We start from the raw sequence: 21,105 nt of genomic DNA, 5'->3' as shown, positions 1-21,105 counted from the left end.
CATTGAAAAATGTACAAGATGGACAAAACTCACTTGGTCCTTCCAGCTGCTTGATAACTTTCTTTGGTTACACTGAACAACATTTTTTTAACAAGCTTTGCTTCCTGAAACAAAATTGGGGATTATAATAGACAACTTCAAGCTGAACATAAAGATCATTTCAGATTTGTTGTGTCACATAGGAAGTTGGAGAAACATTAAATTAACTTCTATTGAATTTAGCATGTTTGACTGCATAATGATGCAGACACATTGCGTTAGTTCAACTGACCTAAAAATGTTTTGCCGCTGATTTCCATTTGTACTCAGCGTCCACCAATAGTCAGCCTGCATTGATGGATTCCAGTTGCCCTGATACCACTTTTCCATAGAACCATAGAATGGTACAGCACAGAAAACAGGCCATTTGGCCCTTCTGGTTTGTGCTGATAACCACTCCACTAGTCCCATTGGCCTGCTCCAATACCATAACCCTCCAGACCTCTCCCACCCATGTATCGATCCAATCTATTCTTAAAACTTAAGATCGAGCCTGCATTCACCACATCAGATGGCAGCTCATTCCACACTCCCACCAGTCTCTGAGTGAAGAACTTTCCCCTAATGTTCCCCTAAACCTTTCCCCTTTCAGCTTAAAACTATCTCTCCCAATCTAAGTGGAAAAAACATCCTTGCATCCACTCTGTTTAATACCTCTCATGATCCTGTAAACCTCTATCAAACCTCCCCTCATTCTTCTTCGCTCCAAGGAATAAAGTCCTAACTTATTCAATCTTTCCCTGTAACTCCACTCCTGAAGACCCGGAAACATCCAAGTAAATCTCTGCACTCTTTCAATCTTATTGATAGCCTTGCTGTAGTTACGCATCCAGAAGTGCACGCATGGCCGTAATGTCAGGGTGAAATCTTTCACTTTGTTCGTCTCTGACTGCACCAAGATCCGTAGGGAAGAAGTCAAAGTGCGGATGCAGAAAATGAATTTTCAATGACATGTTGTTTTTGAAGTGGATTGAAAATATGACAGGAAATCACAATTGAAAAAAACGTTACACGATTGGAATATTTTACGGTGATTTTCATGATCAGTAGCCCATAATATATAAAATACACCCAGAAATATGCTGGGAGCAAAATCTTTGTTGTCCAGTGCTATTGTTTAACATAGAACATAAAATATGGAACAACTGAGTACAGGAACAAACCATTGGGCCCATGCATCTGTGCTGAACACAGTGCCCAAATCAGACTAAATCTTTGCCTTTTGTACTTGACAGATATTCCTACATATTCATGTGCCCATCTGGAAGACTCTTAAATGATACTAATGTAATTGCTTTTACCACTACTCCTGATAGCCTACTTCGGACACCTACCATCTTCTATGTAAAGGATTTGCCCCACCCATCTCTCAAAACTTCCTCCCTTCACCTTAAACACATGTCCTTCTCAACCAGACAAAAAAAATTCTGACTGTCCGCCCAACAATGCCTCGTGATTTTGTAAACATCTGTCAGAAAACCCCTCATCTTCTGAGAAAACATCCCAAGTTTGTCAAATCCCACCCCAGATTTCATATTCTCCAAACTAGGAAACATCTTTTCAAAAGCTTCCACATCCTTTCTACAATGAGGTGACCAGAACTGCACACAGTTTTCCAAGTGCGGCCAAACCAAAGTTTTATCTAGTTGACTTGCACAATGGAGACAAGCATAATAAATGCCATTTTTTTAACCACCCTAATTACTTCTGTGGCCACTTTCATTGTGCTTTGGACCAAGACCCCCAGAATCTCTGCATATCCACGATTTTACGAGCCCTGCCATTAATTGTAAAAATCCTGCTTACATTTGATCTCCCAAGGAGCAACACCCTTCCACGTCACCTGCAAGAACGTGGAAATCACTTTCAGATTTCTGATTTCTGATTTGTTGTCAAAGTCCATACTGACTGGGCAGCACGGTTGGCATCGCGGTTTGTGCAAGGCCTTTACAGAGGCAGTGATCAGGACCGGACCAGGGTTTGAGCCCCACAGTGTCTGTCAGGAGCTTGTACGTTCTCTCCATGTCTGCGTGGGTTTTCTCCAGGCTCCAGTCTCCTCCCATCATTCAAAATGTACCAGGGAGGAGGGGTGGGGTTAGAATAATGGGGTGTAAATTGAGCAGCACGGGCTCGTGGGCCAAAATGGCCTGTTACCAAACTGTATGTCCAAATTTAAATGTAAACGTATGTGACATCACATACAACCCTGAGGTTCATTTTCCTGCGGCCGAGGCAGAATTACCTCTTATTGGTAATGCAAACAAAACTGTATTCAATGTGCACATGTAAACAATTAAAAACATAAACAAGCTGTTTACGATGCAAAAGTAAGAGCTTTTAAATGTGTCCCTGACTGAGTTTGTTGTTGAGGAGTCTGATGGGGGAGGGGAAGCATTAAAGGAATATGCTTAAAGATCAATTTAAAGTACAGATGCAAGGATCTATGATGACATTAAACAAAACTAATTTTACCATACGTTCAATTATAAACACAAGAGTTAAGTTCCTATCGTTTATTTCTGGTCACACAAGCATCACCAAACTTCTAAATAATGACCCAAAATCATTCTAATATTAAACATGGAAATAAATATGTGCTTATATTGGCATCTAAGAAAGATTGATAAAAACAAATTGTGGTGAACTGCTGAACTGTTGTATTCCTGATTACCTGGCTCTGCCCTGTTCTGTGACTGTACCTGTGGCCCCTCCCTCTTTTGACCTTGTATAAAGCCTCTAACACCTTGACCCTTCCCCAGAAAGCCCGGGTCATGGCACAGGATGAGGCCCCTGTCCATTGTGAATAAAAGCCTGTAAATCAGTCACTCATTTTCAGCCAGTTATTGACTGCCTGTCAATTTTATTCACCATTTCTTTGGTTTTTATCGCCAATAATGGACCAACTCCTGAAACCTGAGAAGCTGGAGCTCGATCCACAGTCGCCTGATGCCTCAGACAGCTTCGAACTCTGGCTATGCTGTTTCGAGGTTTTCCTTCAAAACTTAACCAGCAAATAGACTGCATCTTCTCTTCTCCCAGATCGGACCCCGAGTGTTCCCAATGATCAGCGATGCCACCTCGTCCGTGCAGGCAATGGGTTTGCTCAAGGGACAATACAGGGAGAAAGTTAATGAAGTAAGCGCCAGGCACCCGCAGACAGCGACCGGGCAAATGGGGTGATGACTTCCTCCAGGCCCTGCGAGGACTCGCACAGGTGTGCAACTTCCAGTAGTATCGGCTGCCAAAAAAAAAAGGCGGAGGACATGATCCAGGATGCCTATGTTGCACTACCAGACCCACCTGTTATCTGTACGTTATGAAATTTTGAGCAATTCTTAAAATGCTCAAGCTGACCATGACTTGCCACGAAGGTTTCACTTCCAGCACCAGAACCCCATTGTTCCTTTGGTTCTTCAAATAAACTTAAAGCTGTCTTTTGTATGGCCATTAGCGAACATGGAGAGTTATACTGAAGCAGATATTTCAAAGTCTCCATATTTTCCATTACGTTGCTTCTACTCCGAGTTAAATTTGTAGCTGCCAGCTTTAATCTTTTTGGCATGACTGCAGAACATCTGTACAGTTTTTGGTTGCAGACGGAGAGCTCTTCCAATATCCACAGCTTCGCTGTCCATTGGCAAATCTCCTTAACACTTCTAATTTTGTCTAATGTAATACATTTTCTCTGGGGTTTTTTAATGAGTGCATGGTGCACATTTAATGCTCATTGCATCAAGGATAAATCAAGGAATAAATGTTTGAAAAGAAAACGATTGTAAGAGGCAGCTTTGGTTCCAACCCCAACAATAATAAAAAGTGGCGCGGTTCGTTATTATATTTTTTTCTCAACAATGTCACAGAGAAATGACATTGATTGAAATTACGTTATTCAAGGGCTTTACCCCCACAAGCTGGAAACGCAACAAGGCAGCTGATACTGAACTGTCTCCAGTATCAATTTTATTTGCAACCAGCAGACGATCGCTAGTCATCAACACTAATTATTCATTTGGCAAAGGGCAACATCCTAAAGATTTAATGATTTCAATTGTACCTGCATCCTGTTGGCATCACTCAGTCCCACCGTATCACTGGCACAGAGGGCAATAATGACTTTATTTTTAAAAAAAGTGCTATGAGTATCTGATTTCCTTCAAGGCTTTCACAAGGCAAAACTCTTACAAGTGGGTGGGCACAGGTTAAAATGCGTTGACCTCAATCTCTTAAAGGGAGGGCTGCTTGCATTCTCGCCATTCAGTTACTGGAATCTTTCTGCGGTGCTGTCCTCTGCTTTACCCTTCCATTTCCACTCCTCAGCAGTCCTTCTGCAGCCTCTGGGTCTGTCATCCCCGGCGAAACCTTTCATCTCTCTGACACTTCCCTCATCCAGTCACGGACCAGTAACACTGTGACATGCCCATGGCCAGAGCTACAGTTGTATTTCTCATCCCCTTTGTCTCCACACAAAATCACCAGTAGACACTTTCCTTTGAAGGAGAAATGATGTCAAGTCACCTTCCAGCCTTAACATTTCAGGACACCTTGGATGCACTGCTCTGTTTTCGGTCTCTGTCAATTACAAGATGGTGAATGCGTAGTTAAATGCTGCTGGAAACACGACGGAAAAGCATTTAAAAAAAATAAAAGCAGGTGCAAGCCATTCAGCCCTTCAAAGGCTCTGCCTTTCACTTTCCTGCACTGACCTCATGGAGAACATAGGGCATAGAGTAGTCGAACATCGGACCAGACCCTTCACTCTATGAACCATGATGCCCATTTAAGCTAATCCCATCTGCCTGAACTTGCTTCTTAATTTAATTTAGGCATACACCATGGTATCAAGCCCTTCCGGCCCACAATCCCTTGCTGCCCAAATACCCCCATTAAACTACCCCCTCCTCCTCTGTATGTTTTGAAGGGTGGGAGGAAACCGGAGCACCCAGAGGAAGAACATACAAACTCTATTAGTGTAATAGCAGTGCTCCCGGTGTTGCTATAATGGTAGCGTTGCTCCCACGGAGAACGGGAAGCGGAGACACAGAGCTCCCATGGGGTCCAAGGGCCCAGTCAACTGAATGGCCCATTAAAGGAGCCAATGAGTAGTTTCATTTAAAATCCCATGACCGCGGGGTCCGGACCCAAGGTGGTGGCACCTGTGACACAATCTACGGATGCTATGATCGGCAGCAGCCACAAGGGGTTGCAGACTCCAGAGGACTGGAGGACTGGCACAGGGCACCAGAAAGCGGGAAGACCATCCTGAGAAGGAGAACCAGAGGAGAGGTGATCACTGCGGCGGGCAGGAAGGGGTTCTGGTGGCAGGTTGCTGGTGACTCAAGGCGAAAGACCCATGGAGGCTGCGGGCCACTGGAGAATGCTTTCGGGAGACTCACGCTGGGCGGCAGACTGCTGGAAACGGACTCAGAACTGACTGAAGGGGTACCAGGTATCCGAACCGGGATGCGAGGTGGTGCCGAACGTGAAGCCACTGAAGGGTTCCTGACTGTGTCGGACTTCGCATCTGGAGATCAGGCCGCCAGTGGTTTGGACTGGACTGTGTGTGGCTGCAGGGGCTGCAGGAGCGCTGGAGGCAAATCTACGGACTCTCTTTTGCTTCTCTTTCTCTGCCTGTAAGGAGGTACTTTAGACAATTTCTGCTGATGGCTAATCTCTCTGCCTTACAGCAGACAAAAGCAATTCCATGTAATATGCCACTGATTTATTACAATGACAAGTTTGGCTGTCCCAGCAAGTTCATCACAATTGTCCGGCAGTTCTACATCAGTAAGATGGTGGAAGTTCTGGATGACGGCGAAGAGTCGAAGGCCTCCCCAGTGACAAATGGAGTCAAACAAGCCTGTGTTCTCGCCCTGACTCTGTTCAGTATGGTATTCTCTGCCATGCTGACAGATGCCTTCCGTAACTATGAAGAAGGAATCCACGTCAGGTACAGGACTGAGAGCAGGTTGTTCAACCTCAGGCACCTGCAGGCAGTTACAAAGGTGCAAGAGACGGTCATCAGAGACTTCTTGTTTGCTGAAGACTGCGCACTCAACGCCAGCACAGAGCGGAAGATGCAGCGTGAAATGGACAGCTTCTCACAAGCCTGCGACAACTTTGGTCTGACGATCAACACCAAAAAGACCGAAGTTATGTACCAGGCTGCCCCAGGAAAGCCATACCAGGAGCCGCGCATCACGGTGAAGGGCAAGAACCTCCAGACAGTTGATAAGTTCACATACCTGGGCAGCATACTCTCTCGAGCAGTGAACATAGACAATGAGGTCAACAACAGGATTGCCACAGTCAGCGCAATTTTTGGAAGACTCCGTGAGAATGTCTGGGAGCAGAAAGGACTCAGCCTTACCACCAACCTGAAGGTCTACTGTGCAGTGGCCGTTACCACCCTTCTTTAAGCCAGCGAGACGTGGACAGTCTTCAGCAGACATGCCAAACAGCTCAACCACTTTCACCTGAGCTGTCTCTGGAGACTCCTCCACATCAGGTGGTAGGACAAAGACCCCGACCTGGAAATCCTGGAACGTGCTGGGCTCTGCAGCGTCTACACCCTCCTGCTGAAAGCACAAGCCAGGTGGGCTGGACATGTGGTCAGAACACCTGATAGCCGATTGGCCTGTGTCAGGGCAAGCGCTCAGTTTGGAGGCAGAAGAAACTTTACAAAGACTGCCTCAAAGCATCCTTCAAAGGCCTTGGTGTCGACATCAACACGTGGGAGACACTTGCCCTCGACCGTGCAACTTGGTGCATAAAGATCACCACAGGAACTTGTTCAGCTGAAGTCAGGCGCATCACCGATGAGCAATGAAAGCGTGCTGTGTGCAAGGCCCAAGCAGCATCCACTGCCACAACAGCACCCATCCACTTGTGTCCCACATGTGGGCGAGCCTTCAGGGCCCGGATTGGGCTCATCAGTCACTTCTGGACCCACAGCCACCAATCTTCCATTTGATTTTGAAATCGTGGTCATCTTCGCCTATGAAGGATGAACAACCATAATATTACAATGACAATAAATTGAACTCATTGGAGACAGTGATGGATTCGAACCCAGGTCACTGGCACTGTAATAGCATTGAACTAGCCACTTTGCCCATTGTGCCACCCTCCATATCCCTCCATTCCCTGCCTATACCTGTCAACCTAAATCCCCTTAAGCATTGTTATTGTATCTACTTCCACCACCTCCTCTCACACTTCTGCTGTCTACCACTCTCAAAAAGTATATACCCTTTAATTCTATTGATGTCAAAAAAAATCGATCAATCTCTGCCTTGAATATACTCAAAGACTGATCTTCCACAGCATCCAAGGATTTTCTGCTCTTTTATATTTTTCTTTTTTCAGTGCTGAATGGTTGACTTCTCATTTTGAGACTGTGGCCCCATGATCATCATGTATAATGTTCAGTTCAGTTCAGACTTATTGTTGGAGTACTCTGACATCACATACAGCCGTGAGATTCTTTTTCCTACTGGCAAGGCAGAATTCCTACCTATTGATAGTGCCATAAACCTATACACAAACAAAGAAAAGTGCAAAAGTAAGAGACCTTAAATGTGTCCCTGATGGAGTTTGTCGTTGAGGAGTCTGATGGTGGAGGAGGAGCAATTGTTCCTGAAAATGCGAGTCTTGTGGCACCTACACCTCTTTCCTGATGGCAGCAGCGAGAATAGAGCGTGTGCTGGGTGGTGTGGATCCTTGACGATTGCTGTTGCCCTCTAACGGCAGCGTTCCCTGTAGATATTCTTGATGGTGAGGAGGGTTTTGCCTTTGATGTCCTGGATTGTAGGGGTAGGGGCATTGGTGATCCCATACCATACCATGTTGTGGCCGGCTAGCACACTTTCCATCACTCATTTATAGAAATTTGCCAGGGTTTCCAATGTCATACCAATCCTCCACAAAGGCAATGTCCTGCTTTCTTCACAATGCCATTTGTATGTTGGGTCTAGGAAAGATCCTCCGAGATAGTGACTCCCAAGAATTTAAATTTACTCACCCTCTCCACCCCTGATCATCCAGTGTTCGCTGGATCGCACACCTTTGGTTTTACCTTCCTGAAGTCAACAATAAGGTCCTTGGTTTTGGAAACATTGAGTGCTACCTTAGATCGTAGGTTTTCGGCCTTCCTTCCAATATTATGTCAGATGGAGGGCACAGTTCATGTTCGGCCTATGGGCAGCTTTGGCACAGTTCCTAGGGACCCATTTACATCACACCATGGCCTACCACCCATAGGCTAACAGCCTGGTGAAAAGGATCCATCAGCATTTGAAGACAACCCTCATGGCACAGCTCTGAGGCCTGGAATGGGTGGACAAGCTGCCTTGCATGCTCCTTGGCATCCGCACAATGCCAAAGGAGGATTTGGCCACATCTTCCGCTGAGCTCGTCTATGGGGCCCAGCTGACAGTTCAGGGAGAGTTTGTGCCAGCACCTCGTGGGCAGAAGGAAACACCTACAGCCCTGCTGACATGACTTTTTGAAAAGGTGGGCACCTTGGCCTCTGTACCAACCTTACACCATGCTTAAGCTCCATCCTACATCTGAATGATTTCAAAGACTGTGAATACATCTTCATAAAGAGAGGCACACACACCATATGAGGTTTATACAAGGTGTTACAATACAACAGAAGTGCGTGCCTTTTCGACATTGGGCTAGGCAGGAAACGTTCATGGTCAACCGCCTCAAACCGGAACACCTTGACCTTGACCAATCAGTAACTGGTCCAGCCCTGCAACGGAGAGGTTAGCCTCCCAAATGTACAAATGGTTTACGAACTGTGGACTTGGCACCTCCGAACACCGGTTCTAGTGGGGAGGGAGTGGGGTGGGGGGGAGGTCATGTAGTGAGCAGCACTGATCCACAAGTGAACCGGGTTCCAGAGGTGCATGCTAACACTGGGCTGACATCACAATGGGTCCCAGTGGGAGGGGCTGAAAAGGATCATGGGAGTGGTTCTGATAAGCTCTCGGAGAGTTTCAGTAAAGTCAGTTGGTTGGTTCAACTCACTCACAGCTCCCCTCATAATTTCATATACCTCTATCAAATCTCCCTTCATTCATTTACGTTCCAGGCAATAAAGTCCTAACTTTTCCCTGAAACTCAATTCCTGAAGTCTGGGAAACATTCTAGCAAATCTTCTCTGCACTCTTTCAATCTTACTGATATCTTTCCTATAGGAACATAGGAAGTAGGAACAGGAGTAGGCCAAAAATAGCCCATCGAGCCTGCTCCACCATTCAATACGATCATAGCTGATCTAACCAAAACTCCACACAATACTCCAAATTTGGCCTCACCAACGTCTTATCCAACTTTACAATAACATCCCAACTCAATACTTTGATTTATGAAGACCAATATGCCAATAACTCTCTTTACAATCCTATGAGACCACTTTCAGGGAATTATGTGTCTACATTCCCAGATCCCTTTGTTCTGGAGCACTCCTCAGTGCCCTACCATTTTCCGTGTCTGTCCTACCTTGGTTTGTCCTTCCAAGATGCAACATCTCTCACTTGTCTGCATTAAATTCCATCTGCCATTCCAGTATTGTATAAAGTTTTGTTTTCCTCACTGAAGCAAGGATGAACTTGCTTAGTGAATGCAGTGAAGATTTACTAGACTGGTTTCAGGGATGATTTTAGTGCTGTCATTGTTCAGTACAATGTCATAAGTATACAGTATGCTGGAGGGATTGTGCATGAGTGGGAAGTGACTCCTGTGGAAAGTAAACAGAATTAGATTTTTTTTTCAAAAAATAGTGATTATGGAGCCAACACATTGAGGTAATCTTGTAAAAGGCACACCAACACTTCTACTTTCTTAAAAGTTTGAGGAGATTTTGCATGCTGTCGGATGGTCTATCAAACTTCTGCAGGTATTAGATAGTTGCAGCAGGGTTCCTTCTGTCATTTAAGAGAAGGTTGGATGTGTGCATGGAGGTGAGGGGGTTGGAGGGTTATGGGCAGAGAGTGGGAGGGTTGAGCTAGTGGAGTTGTTCTAGTGAACCAGTGCAGACTCGAAGGCCCGACGTGGCCTGTTTCTGCTCCGTAAACGGTTATATGGTTATATGGTATTGAGTGGAAGGTACATTGACCAGTTGCATCGCGGCCAAGTTTGGGTACTCAAGAGCCCAAGCATGCAGAAGACTGCAAACCTAATGGTAAACCTAGCCGAGACCATCACAGCCACCGATATCCCATCCACTGAAATCATCGGCGTGAGGCCCTGCCTCAAGAAGGCAGCCAACTTGAGGCAGTGGACCCTGGTCACAATCTCTTCTGGCTGCTTCAAAAGGTACAGAAGCCTGAAGTCCAACACCTCAAAGTTCAAGAACACTTTTCATCCAACAGCTATCAGGCTCTTGAACGTCCCTGAGCTACTTCTTATTTTTTTCTCTCTTATAACTGTGAGTACATATTTACTAATCCTTTGATACTCATTATTTCTATCTGTCTTGCATTTGCGCTCATTTAGTTCCTGTTATAGTTGATGTACCTTACATATCTGTTTGGCTGCAGCAAGCAAGAGTTTTGAGGCATCTGTATATTATACTCTCTGTATCTGACATTGATCATTGAACATCAAAGGTCATCCACCTAAAATACTCACTCTGGTTCTCTCTCCACAGATGTTGTCTGACCTGCTGTCTCCAATATATTTTGCTTTTATTTCCTATTTTCAGCGTATGCAGTTCGTTGTTCCCACAGAATATTTCTTTGTTCCTTTCTCAAGGATATGGTTTTCTCCTCAACTACTCCTCAGACATATTAATTATATTTATCTCAGTTGGTCTTATGGCGACCATATCTACATAACCCTTCTGCTGGCAAAAAAGATGCTACAAATTTTCTTATTCATATTATTGCTGTCTATTGCAGTAAAACCCCCAGTATCCGACACCTATAGGGATTGCTAGATGCCAGATAAGTGAATTTTCCGGTTGCCTGAGATTGGACGTTGCATGGATTGGCAAACTAACCAGTAGGGGGTGCCAATTTTAAACGTATTTTTTACCTATTTAATTTCTGTGATTTGTTTTGACGGTTGCTTGAATTCCAGATAACAGTGATTTTACTGAATTGAGAATGTCTCAGGTTTTGCCCATGAATCAGAACTAGTGGAAAGAAAACTTGGGCATATAAGATTATGACATTTGATGGCACAAATGGAGGTTAATCATTAACAACCTAACCAACCTATTCTTACGTAATTTGGCATGACAGGTCACAGCTCCTCAATCCAGATAAGTGTGAGGGAAGGATAAACTTGAAGGCAGTGTACATGGTTAATGGTAGGATACTTAATAGTGTGAAAAAACATAAAGACCTTGAGGACCAAATCCATAGATCTCTCAAGGTTGCCCGGCAAGTTGACAGGGTAGTTAAGAAGGCCTATGGTATGCTGGGCTTCATTAGTCAGGGAATTGAGATCAGGAGTCACGAGGTAATGTGGCAGCTCTATAAATTCCTGGTGAGACCACACTTAGAGTATTGTGTTCAGTTCTGGTTGTCTCATTACAGGAAGGATGTGGAAGCCATGGAGAGGGTGCAGAGGAGATTTACCAGGATGTTATCTGGATTGGAAAACTTATGAGGCAAGGTTAAAAGAGCTGGGATTTTTTTCTTCGGACTGTAGAAGGATGAGAGGCAACTTTATGAAGGTCTACAGGATTATGAGAGGATAGTCAAGATAGACAGCCAACACCTTTTTCCTAGGGCAGGAGTAGCAACCATCAAAGGAAATCTGCAGCAAGTAAAGGGAGGAGGTTAAGGGGAGATAACAGGGGTACATTTTTATACAGCATAGAATATGCCTGGAATCCATTGTCGGGGGCAGTGGTGGAGACTAGAACAATAGGGACATTTAAGAGACTCTTAGACAGGAACATGGATGAAAGAAAAGTAGAGGATTATGAGATACAGATGTTTTCATTTTTTGGGAGAGAGTGAGCATATAAACGTAGATTGGCACACATCATGGGCCAAAGGGCCGGTACTGTGCTGTGATGTTCTGTTCTATTTACTCATCTCATTGTGATCAAAGTTTTAAGTAGTTGATAAAGAAAGGAGGCAAGGAGCAAACACCAGGGGGATTGTTTGATGAGGTGGAAGGCAGGGGAGATTAAATGAGTCATCAAATTCAACCACACAGTTCCGCCACATTAATCTTTTGTTTCTCATACCATTAGCACCTCTCTCTTTTAGGATTATCATGCCTTTTATTGGTTAATCCCTCCTGTCTTCCATCCTTTCACCGCCTCTCCCTTTCATTTTCTTCAACCATTCCATTTTTCTTTGTGGTTTAACATCTATTTTATCCCTGACTTTTACCAGCTCTGCTGAAGGGTCATTGCCTTGAAACATTTCCCACCAATGAATATTTCAAAATTTCCTGCTTTATATTTAGAACCTCTAGATTCAGATCCATTCTCTATGGCGTTACTTTAAAATCTGTTTTCCCTGTTGGAGGAAAACATTTCTAACAACTTAGCCCCCTATACACCACATATAACTTTCCAGTTCAAACTGGCTTCTGTCTCTCCAAATACTGAAAGGGCTGGACAGGGTGGATGTGGAGAGGATGATTCCTCTCGTGGGGGAATCTCGGACCAGAGGGCATAACCACAGAATACACAGAACAATAATAAGAAGGAATTTCTTCACGCAGATGAGGGTGTATCTGTGGAATTGTTGCCGAGGATGGCTAACGAGGCCAAGTCATTGGATATATTCAAGACAGACGTAGATTAGGAAGGGAATCTAGGGTTATAGAGAGAAGGCAAGGGAATGGGGTGGAACAGCAGCGTATTTTTACCTTTGCTATTTGAAGGACGCTGTTTGACCAGCTGAGTTTCTCCAGCTTTGTGTGTGTTTTAATTCTTTATAACTGAACCACTAAATATTTATATCAATAAAGAGTTCACAGAGTCAGAGTTTATTTGAAATACAAGCCTGTCCAAATCCAAATTAATTCTATCCTTCAAAACCTTCTCAATAATTTCCCTACCACTGACATTGCACTCATGGATATGGTTTATTCCTCCTGCTCTCCTAAATCAACAAACTACATTCGCTGTCCTCCAATCATCTTTTATAGCCAAAGAAGATTTGAACATTTCTGCCAGAGCCCCAAAAAATCTTCTTTCCTCCATGGCATTCTGAGGTAATCTCCTCAAATTCAGGGATTTATCTACCTTTATTTACCTCAGATATTCTATATCTGCTGCTTATCAATGGTTATTTGTTCTAGAATATCTCTAATCTTCTCCAATTTCTCCCAGGCCCATTAGTGAATACAGATGAGGAGAATTAATTTAAAGCCTTTAGGTCACCACCATTTAGGTTTGACTCTTCTTAATATTATTCCCTCCAAATAAATCTGGCTTCAGTCTTTTCTGTTCCAAAGAAAACATTGCTATCAATTTTTTCTCTCATGGCTATAATTTTCCCTATTTCTACATCTGAGACCATGGATAGTGGTTGGATGACAAAGATGCTTCCACTGGCAGGGAAGTCTATGACAAGAGAGTCCAACTTCAGGACTGAAGGGTGCCCATTTAGAACAGAGATGCAGAGGAATTTGTTTAGCCAGAGAGTGGTGAACCTCAGGAATTTGCTACCAAGGGCGGCTGTGGAGGCCAGTTCATTTGAGGTATTTGAGGTAGAGATTGATAGGTATCTGAATATACAGGGTATCAAGGGTTATGGGGAGGAGTGGGGCTGAGTGAGAGAATAGATCAGTGCAAAATGGAATGGCGGAGTGGGACACAATGGGCTGAATAGCCTACCTCTTCTCCGATATCTTTCTTTGAAAGTGGATTCTCATGTAGATAGGGTGGTATGCTGGCCTTTATAAATCAAAGCATAGAATATAGGAGCTAGGAGGTGATGTTGAGACTGTTCAAGGCATTGGTGAGGCCAAATTTGGAATACTGTATGTAGTTCTGGTCCCCAAATTATAGGAAGGATATCAATAAGGTAGAGAGAGTGCACAGAAGATTTACTAAAATGTTGCCTGGATTGAAGTATCTAGAATACAAAGAAAGATTAAGTAGACTGGGTCTTTATTCATTGGAAAGGGGATTTGATAAAGGTGTTTAAAATTTGAGGGGATAAACAGAGTAGATGTGAATAGGCTCTAACCCTTGAAGGTAGGTGAGATTGGAACGAGGGCTCACGAGTTAAGGGCTAGGGGGCAAAAGGTTAGAAGTAACATGAGAGGAAGCTTCTTCACTCCAGGAGGGGTACTTGCAGCAGGGTCAATTTTGTCATTTAAGAGAAGGTTGGATGAGTGCATGGATGTGAGGGGGTTGGAGGGTTATGGACGGGGAGCGGGTCGGTGGGACTAGTGGATTTCTCTTAAATTGGTGCAGACTAGAGGGGCCGAGATGGCCTGTTTCTATACTGTAATTGTTATATGGTTATATCGTATGGTCTTATGTTAGCTCCTCTATTGGGATAAAAGGACAGTTTTAGTTCTGAAGACTTGGAAAGAGCACAGTCACATACTCAATCTCTGCAACATTCTACGAGTAAAAGCCAGGTTAGCCCCAGCTCCTTATCCATGTATGTGTGTGCACTGTGGTCCAGAGAATCACTGTTTAACCTGGTTTTACATGTGCAGTCAAATGATAATAGACTTGAACTTGGAAAAATCGTGCCTCAATGTAATTCTTTCTAAACTTGAAACAGTTGTAATCAATGTAGTGGCGCCTAAGTGTATTGATCTCCAAGCACTCTCAGTTGTTATAGTTGCAGAGTTCAGCTGACTACAGCTGGAAACAATAAATCATTACAGACTCCAACAACTAGTTGTGTCTCACCAGCAAATTTACCCGTGGCCCAGGGAAGATGGCGTCATTCCGTTATCCAAAGTCCCTCCAGGAATTCTACTCAATCAATTTTGTCACCTGGGAATTTCTGCAGAGGCTCTCCTTTGGAAGAGTTAGGGAAATCAAATAGAAGGTACTTTTCTTTGTTGTTTACCTTCCAAAGAACATCAGTCTCACTTGTTCGATTCAAAGCCAATGAACTCCCTTTTGATTTAAAAAAACTTTATTCATAAAAATATCAGAATCAGAATTTATAGTCATGAACATGTCACAGAAAGTGTTGTTTTGCAGCGGCGTCCCTGGGCAAACATTGCTGTAAAATTGCATTTATCAAGAAGAAAATTAGTGCAAAAATTAGAAAAAGAGAGGGAATGTCTGTGGTTCATTGTCTGCCCAGGAACTTGATGGCAGAGGGGAAGAAACTGCCATTGTGCCACTGGGTGCTCATCTTCAGGCTCCTGTACCTCCTTCCCGATGGTAGCAGAATGAAGGGGACGTGGCCTGGGTGGTGAGGGTCGTTGAGGATTGAGACTTCTTTCTTAAAACACCAAAATACAAGAACTACCTAACAGAGCATACTTGCTATAGTCATAGTGTTGTCCTCTCTATGCAGTCATAGTGTTGTCAAGTCCATTCTATTTCAGTGTGGTAGTTGGCACAATCCTGCTGCAGCACCAGTGACCAGGGTTTGAATCCAACGCTGTCTTTAAGGAGTTTGTATGTTCTCTCCATGTCTGTGTGGATTTCATCCAGGTGCTCCGGTTTGCTTCCACACTTCGAAACGCACACGAGTTATAGACGCAGTCCACTGTCAGAGTGGACTGTGTCAGAGTGTCAGAGTGGTGAGGCTTTGGCTCAACAGGCTTTGGTGAGAACAGGTAAGAGGCAAGGGATAGTAGAAGTAAGAAAGGGACACCCTATTTGAGAAACAAAAAGGATTCAGCAGGTAGGTACGGGTAAGGCCAGGCTTTAGATATCATATATTTTGTTCCTCTAGCTCTAATCAGTGTGAATACTAGCCAAGGCAGGGGAATGCTCCTTTTGCAGAAGGTGGGTTGTCAGGGAAGTGCATCCAGCCACAGCTCCTGACAAGCTGAGTTAAGGAATTTGAGCTGGAATTGGATTAACTCTGGATGATTCAGGAGGCAGAGGGGGTGATAGACAGGAGTTACATGGATATTATCACACCTAGGAGGGAGGAGTAGGGTAGATGGGTGACAGCCAGGAAAGGGAAAGGGATCAGGGAGGCAGTGCATGGTATCCATGCAGCTGTTCTCCTCAATAACAAGTATACCATTTTGGATACGAATGTGGGAGGTAGCCTACCGGGCACAAGCCACAATGAACAGGTCTCTGGCATGGACTCCGGTCCTACAGCTAAGAAGGGAAGGGCGGAGAAGAGTTAAGTGTAGCGATAGAGGATTTCATAGTTAAGGGGACAGATGAGAGGTTCTGTGGAAGAGATCGAGTATCCCTGGTGCCAGGGATTGCCTCCTTGGTGCCAGGTTCCAAGATATCTCAGACTGAATTCATGGCATTTTCAGGAGGAAGGGTGAGCATCCAGATATCGTGGTCCATATAGAGACCAATGACGTGAGTAGGAAAGGTGAGCAGGTCCTGCAAGGAGAGTTCAAGAAATTAGATTAAAGGACAGGACCTCCAGGGTTGTGATCCCAGGATTGCTACCCATGCCACGTGCTAATGAGATTAGAAATAGGAGAATAATGCAGCTTAACACATGGAAGGAGGGAGGTCTTCAGGTTTCTGGATCATTGGGCTCTCTTCCTGGGAAGATGGGATCTGTTCCGACAGGACAGTTTGCATATGAAATAGAGGGCAATTAATATCGTTGTGGGAAGGTTTACTGGAGCTGCTCTCTGGTGGGTTTAGCCTAGACTTGCAGGGGAATGAGAATGAGTGCCAGAGCAGATAGAGGAGTGGAGGAGGGAAAAGATAGTGTTTAAATTGCATGCACTGTTAGAAATCAACAGGTTGAATGTGGTGGAAATTTTCTAAAGTGCATCTATTTCAATGCAAGGAGTATTGAAGGAAAGGCAAACGAGCTTAAGAGTGGATTGGCATTTGGAATTATATCAATGTGGCCATTAGTGAAAATTGGTTGCAGGATGGGCAGAACTGGCAGCTCAATGCTCCAGGCTTCCACTGCTTTAGACGTGATAGAACGGGGAAGATGAAAGGGGGAGAAGTGACATTTCTCATCAGGGAAAATATCACAGCTGTGCTCAGGCAGGGCAGACCAGAGGGCTCATCTACTGAGGCTATATGGGTGGAGATGAGGAATGGGAAAGGTATGACTACACTCATGGGGTTGTATTATAGTCCGCCCAAAGGTCAACAAGAAATGGAGGAGAAATCGAGAGATAGCAGACAGCTGCAGTAAACATAAGGTTGTGATAAAAGGGAATTTTACTTTTCTACATATTGACTGGGAATCCCATACTGTAAAAGGGTTGGATGGCTTGGCGTTTGTCAAATGCATGCAGGAAAGTTTTCTAAATCAATATATAGAGGTACCAACTAGGAAGAATGCAGTACTGGATCTCCTTTTAGGGAATATGACAGGACAGGTGACAGAAGTATGTGTCGGGGAACATTTTGTGTCCAGTGATCATAATGCCATTAGTTTCAAGTTAATTATGGAGGAGGGTAAGTCTGGGCCTCAGGTTGAGATTTTAATTGGAGAAAGGTGAATTTTAAGGAAATGAGAAAGGATCTTGAATGCATGGATTGGGATAAGTTGTTTCCAGGCAAGGATGAGCGAGGTAGGAGACCCAAGATGGTGGCGAGAGGCTTGCGGGGTGACCTGAGCTTCCCAAGGAAAAGAGAATAAAGGATAAATACAAGAAGATCCCCTAAAATAAAAAGACCCCATAAAGAAGGAAGACAACCAAGAAAACGAATATACGAAAGAGTGAGAAGGAAAAGAAAAATGATGAGAAAAAGAACAAAGAGACAGGATGGAAGAAGAGACTCACCACATGGTGGTGGTGGAGATGCCGACCCAGGGCATAGCGGGACATCGGCAATGGTGGCAGTGCCTATGGAGCCCCAAAGCTTCTTGAGGGAACAGGACTCACCCGAGAGGGAGTAACAGGATGGCCCCGATAAGGGTGAATCTCGAGGAGAGTTCTGTTGGGCACAGGAGAGGTGGAGGCCTGAGGCCGCGGGCGGCAACGGAAGTGCTCTTGGGCGTGGACGGTTCAGGGATCCGAGGTTGGCGTGGATAATTTGTGGACCTGAGGTCAGGGGAACCAAACCAAGGAGAAGCTTACGACGACGTGAGCAGTGTTGAGAATGCTGTTGGACGTGGGAGAAACAGAGGCCTGAAGTCACAGGGGAACAGCCGAGGCCAGTCAACAGCGACGTAGGCAGCGACGGGAGCACTGTTGGGCACAGACGGTTTGGGGACCCAAGGTTGGAGGACCCAAATCGAGTTGGAGTCGGAGGTGGAGAGAAAGAACCTGTGGGCTGGAAGAAAAATTGAAGATGAATACAAGGACTTACCTAGAAAGACTGCTCCAACCAGTCGACGAAAAGAGGTCAGGTCTGAGGTATTGGAGGACGTTTGAGGAGTAAGGCCTGGAGGATTCCAGGAGCAACATGGCGAGAGGGGATTTGGCAGGAAAATAGTGTGGCAGGATGGCGTGGAGTTGGAAAGCAAGGTGAAGGAGTTGGAAAGCAAGGAAGAAGAGGAAGAATTAAGCAGTAAAAGAAGGACATTACATGGAGGTGAAAGACAGATAAAGGCAGCATAGGGCCTGATTCCCTTTGCCAGAAAAATACTGGGGGCCATCGGCCAGATAAGAAGAACTTTGAAGGCACTAGTGGCAGGGAAAGGGGCAATCAGGCTGGAAAACCTGACAGAAAGGGTATCTGAAATAGAAGAGATAACTGAGGGAATGGAAGAAAGATTTGATAAAAGAGAGAACAAAATGGATGTGTGGGAAAGGGATCAGCTAAAGATGTGGGAGAAGATAGATACCTTAGAAAACATCAGCAGGAAGAATATGGTTAAATTGTGGGGGTGAAGGAGGGTAAGGAGGAGAGAGACATAGTGGAGTTCCAGATACACAGGGGATGGAACAAATTGGAAATAATCTAAGAATAGAATGGGCCCACTGGTCTCTCGTTTCCACCCCCCCCCCCCCTGAGATCACCATCCCTGCCCAGGGCTAAGCCAATGGCCATGCCCTATCCTGGTAAGGCTCCTTTGCTACCAGGATAGAGAGAGGATTTTACAAGCGGCGACGGTGGGTGTGAAGGCAGGTGGGAGGAGGGGGTCCGGTGGAATATGAGGGAGAGAAAGTTTTATTCTACCCGGATCTTAGTGTGGCACATTTGAAATGCAGGAGGGGATTTGACCCATTAAACAAAAAGGAATCGAATTTACCCTCCTTCACCTGGCAACACTGAAAATAGTAAGGGCGAGAGGGGAAAGAAAGTTTTTAAGGAGCCAAGAGAGGCAATGGACTTTGCAAGAAACCTGACACTGCTCCAAGATTGTAAATAAGGTGGAAAGAGGGAATCAGGGGCAAGATGGACTGTAAATATTGTAGGGATCTGTGTTTTTATTAGAAGTAAGAATGAATACGTGGAACTCAAGGAAAGGGAGGGAGATGCACATGATAGATGGATGCATCAGGCATGTCTCAAAATGGCAAGGGGAATTGGCACCAATAGCTTGGTTATTGGTGCCTAAGGAGTAAAGATAAACTAGGAGGGAGGGAAATATATAGGTTGATATTCATTTTGCTCTTGACATGTGTGCTTAATATCAGCGGTAAGGAAGAGAATTTTACTATCGACCCCCTCAAGCCAGCACATCTGGACATTAACCATGCAGAAGTAGGCCACCGAAACAGCGCTCGGTTCTGGGGGCGGTCATTTATCAGCCTGCTTACCAGGACACAACCCGGTACACAAGATGGCCGATGAACGCGGCAGCCAACAACCTTTGTCCCAAGTGACCACCCACAGAGTGAGAAACGCGAGCAATGGTAGGAACGCCACCAAATTGGAGGTCAGCGTTGCCATGACGTCACTCCTGTCGTCAGCAGCGAAGAGAGAAGATAAGCAGAGCTGCCAGTGCAATAAGGCAATCTTTGGCTTTGACTCCTCATGTGTGGATGTGCCTTCTTTCCACACTTCGCAGTAGTGTGTACAATACAAGGGGGGGGGGGAATGGGAGGCTGGACAGTCATTTAAACTTGTCAAAATTGCTGATAAAGAAGAGGCAGATCATCTATGTGATGCATGCACGCAGGAGCTGACATCACAAAGTCCTCTCTGTAATTGGCGGGTGAACTTGACCAGGCTCCGAGACTATCCCCGACCAAGGTCCCCCGGGTGGGTAATGGGTAAAATTACTTGGTTTACCCACTTGTTTGAGGCGGTGTGAAAAAGGCCTAATGAAAGAACTCAGAGAAACAATGCAGAAAGGATGGCCAGCAATGAAGAATGGGTATGTGGGATTATTGGGCATGCAGAGATGAACGTTCAGTTGTGAAAGATATGGACTTCAAAAGGAACCGGTTTGTGATTTGAATGTTTCTACACGAGGAAATGCTCCAGGGGATACACAAAAGACACTGCAGTGAGGAAAAAATGCAAACGTGGAGTTCAAGAGGTGATGTACTGGCCAAGAATGAACCAAGACATAAGTCAGACTATTGCCTCATTTGAAATATAGACCAAAGCAGCAAGCAGAACCACTTACACCAACCCCTGTACCAGACAGACCATACTTCAAAGTTGGAGTAGATTTGTTTGACTGTAATGGGAAGAGTCATATAGTAGTAACAGACTATTTTTCCAATTACCCACTTAACAACACTGCAGTCAATATTTAACAAATCAGTTATCATTTTCATGAAAAATGTGTTTGCAAGACATGTAGTTCCTTTTGATGTGATATCAGACAATGATCCACAATTTTCGAGCAGCGAATTTGAGTTCTTTGCCAATACTTGGGGGTTTTGGCATGTAACTTTAAGTCCACATTAACCAAAGTCACCTCAGGGTCTCGCTGATGAAACTTTCCCAATCAGGGTCTTCCAGATGGTAGCCTCTTTCTTCAAGCTACCACAGAGTTCCATTCCTTCCTCTATTTCAAGAGAAACATCAAACAGATAGCACTTCCAGCCATCTACTGCTCTGGAACTTGCTTTCACCAGTTTCAAACA

At 44.7% G+C, this 21,105-nt stretch overlaps 1 long non-coding RNA gene across 1 annotated transcript; it reads right to left on the bottom strand.

The window, feature by feature from the left end:
* Positions 1-2,537: 2,537 nt before the first annotated feature.
* Positions 2,538-8,891, bottom strand: LOC138760386 (uncharacterized). Its single transcript, XR_011355582.1, has 2 exons — positions 8,660-8,891; positions 2,538-4,608 (listed from the first exon to the last, which is right to left on the bottom strand). It is a non-coding gene; the product is annotated as an uncharacterized lncRNA (long non-coding RNA).
* Positions 8,892-21,105: the final 12,214 nt, after the last annotated feature.

Source organism: Narcine bancroftii, chromosome 4 (assembly GCF_036971445.1).
Source record: "Narcine bancroftii isolate sNarBan1 chromosome 4, sNarBan1.hap1, whole genome shotgun sequence".
NCBI classification, from domain to species: Eukaryota; Metazoa; Chordata; class Chondrichthyes; order Torpediniformes; family Narcinidae; genus Narcine; species Narcine bancroftii.
This window is presented reverse-complemented; position numbering and strand designations above follow the sequence as displayed.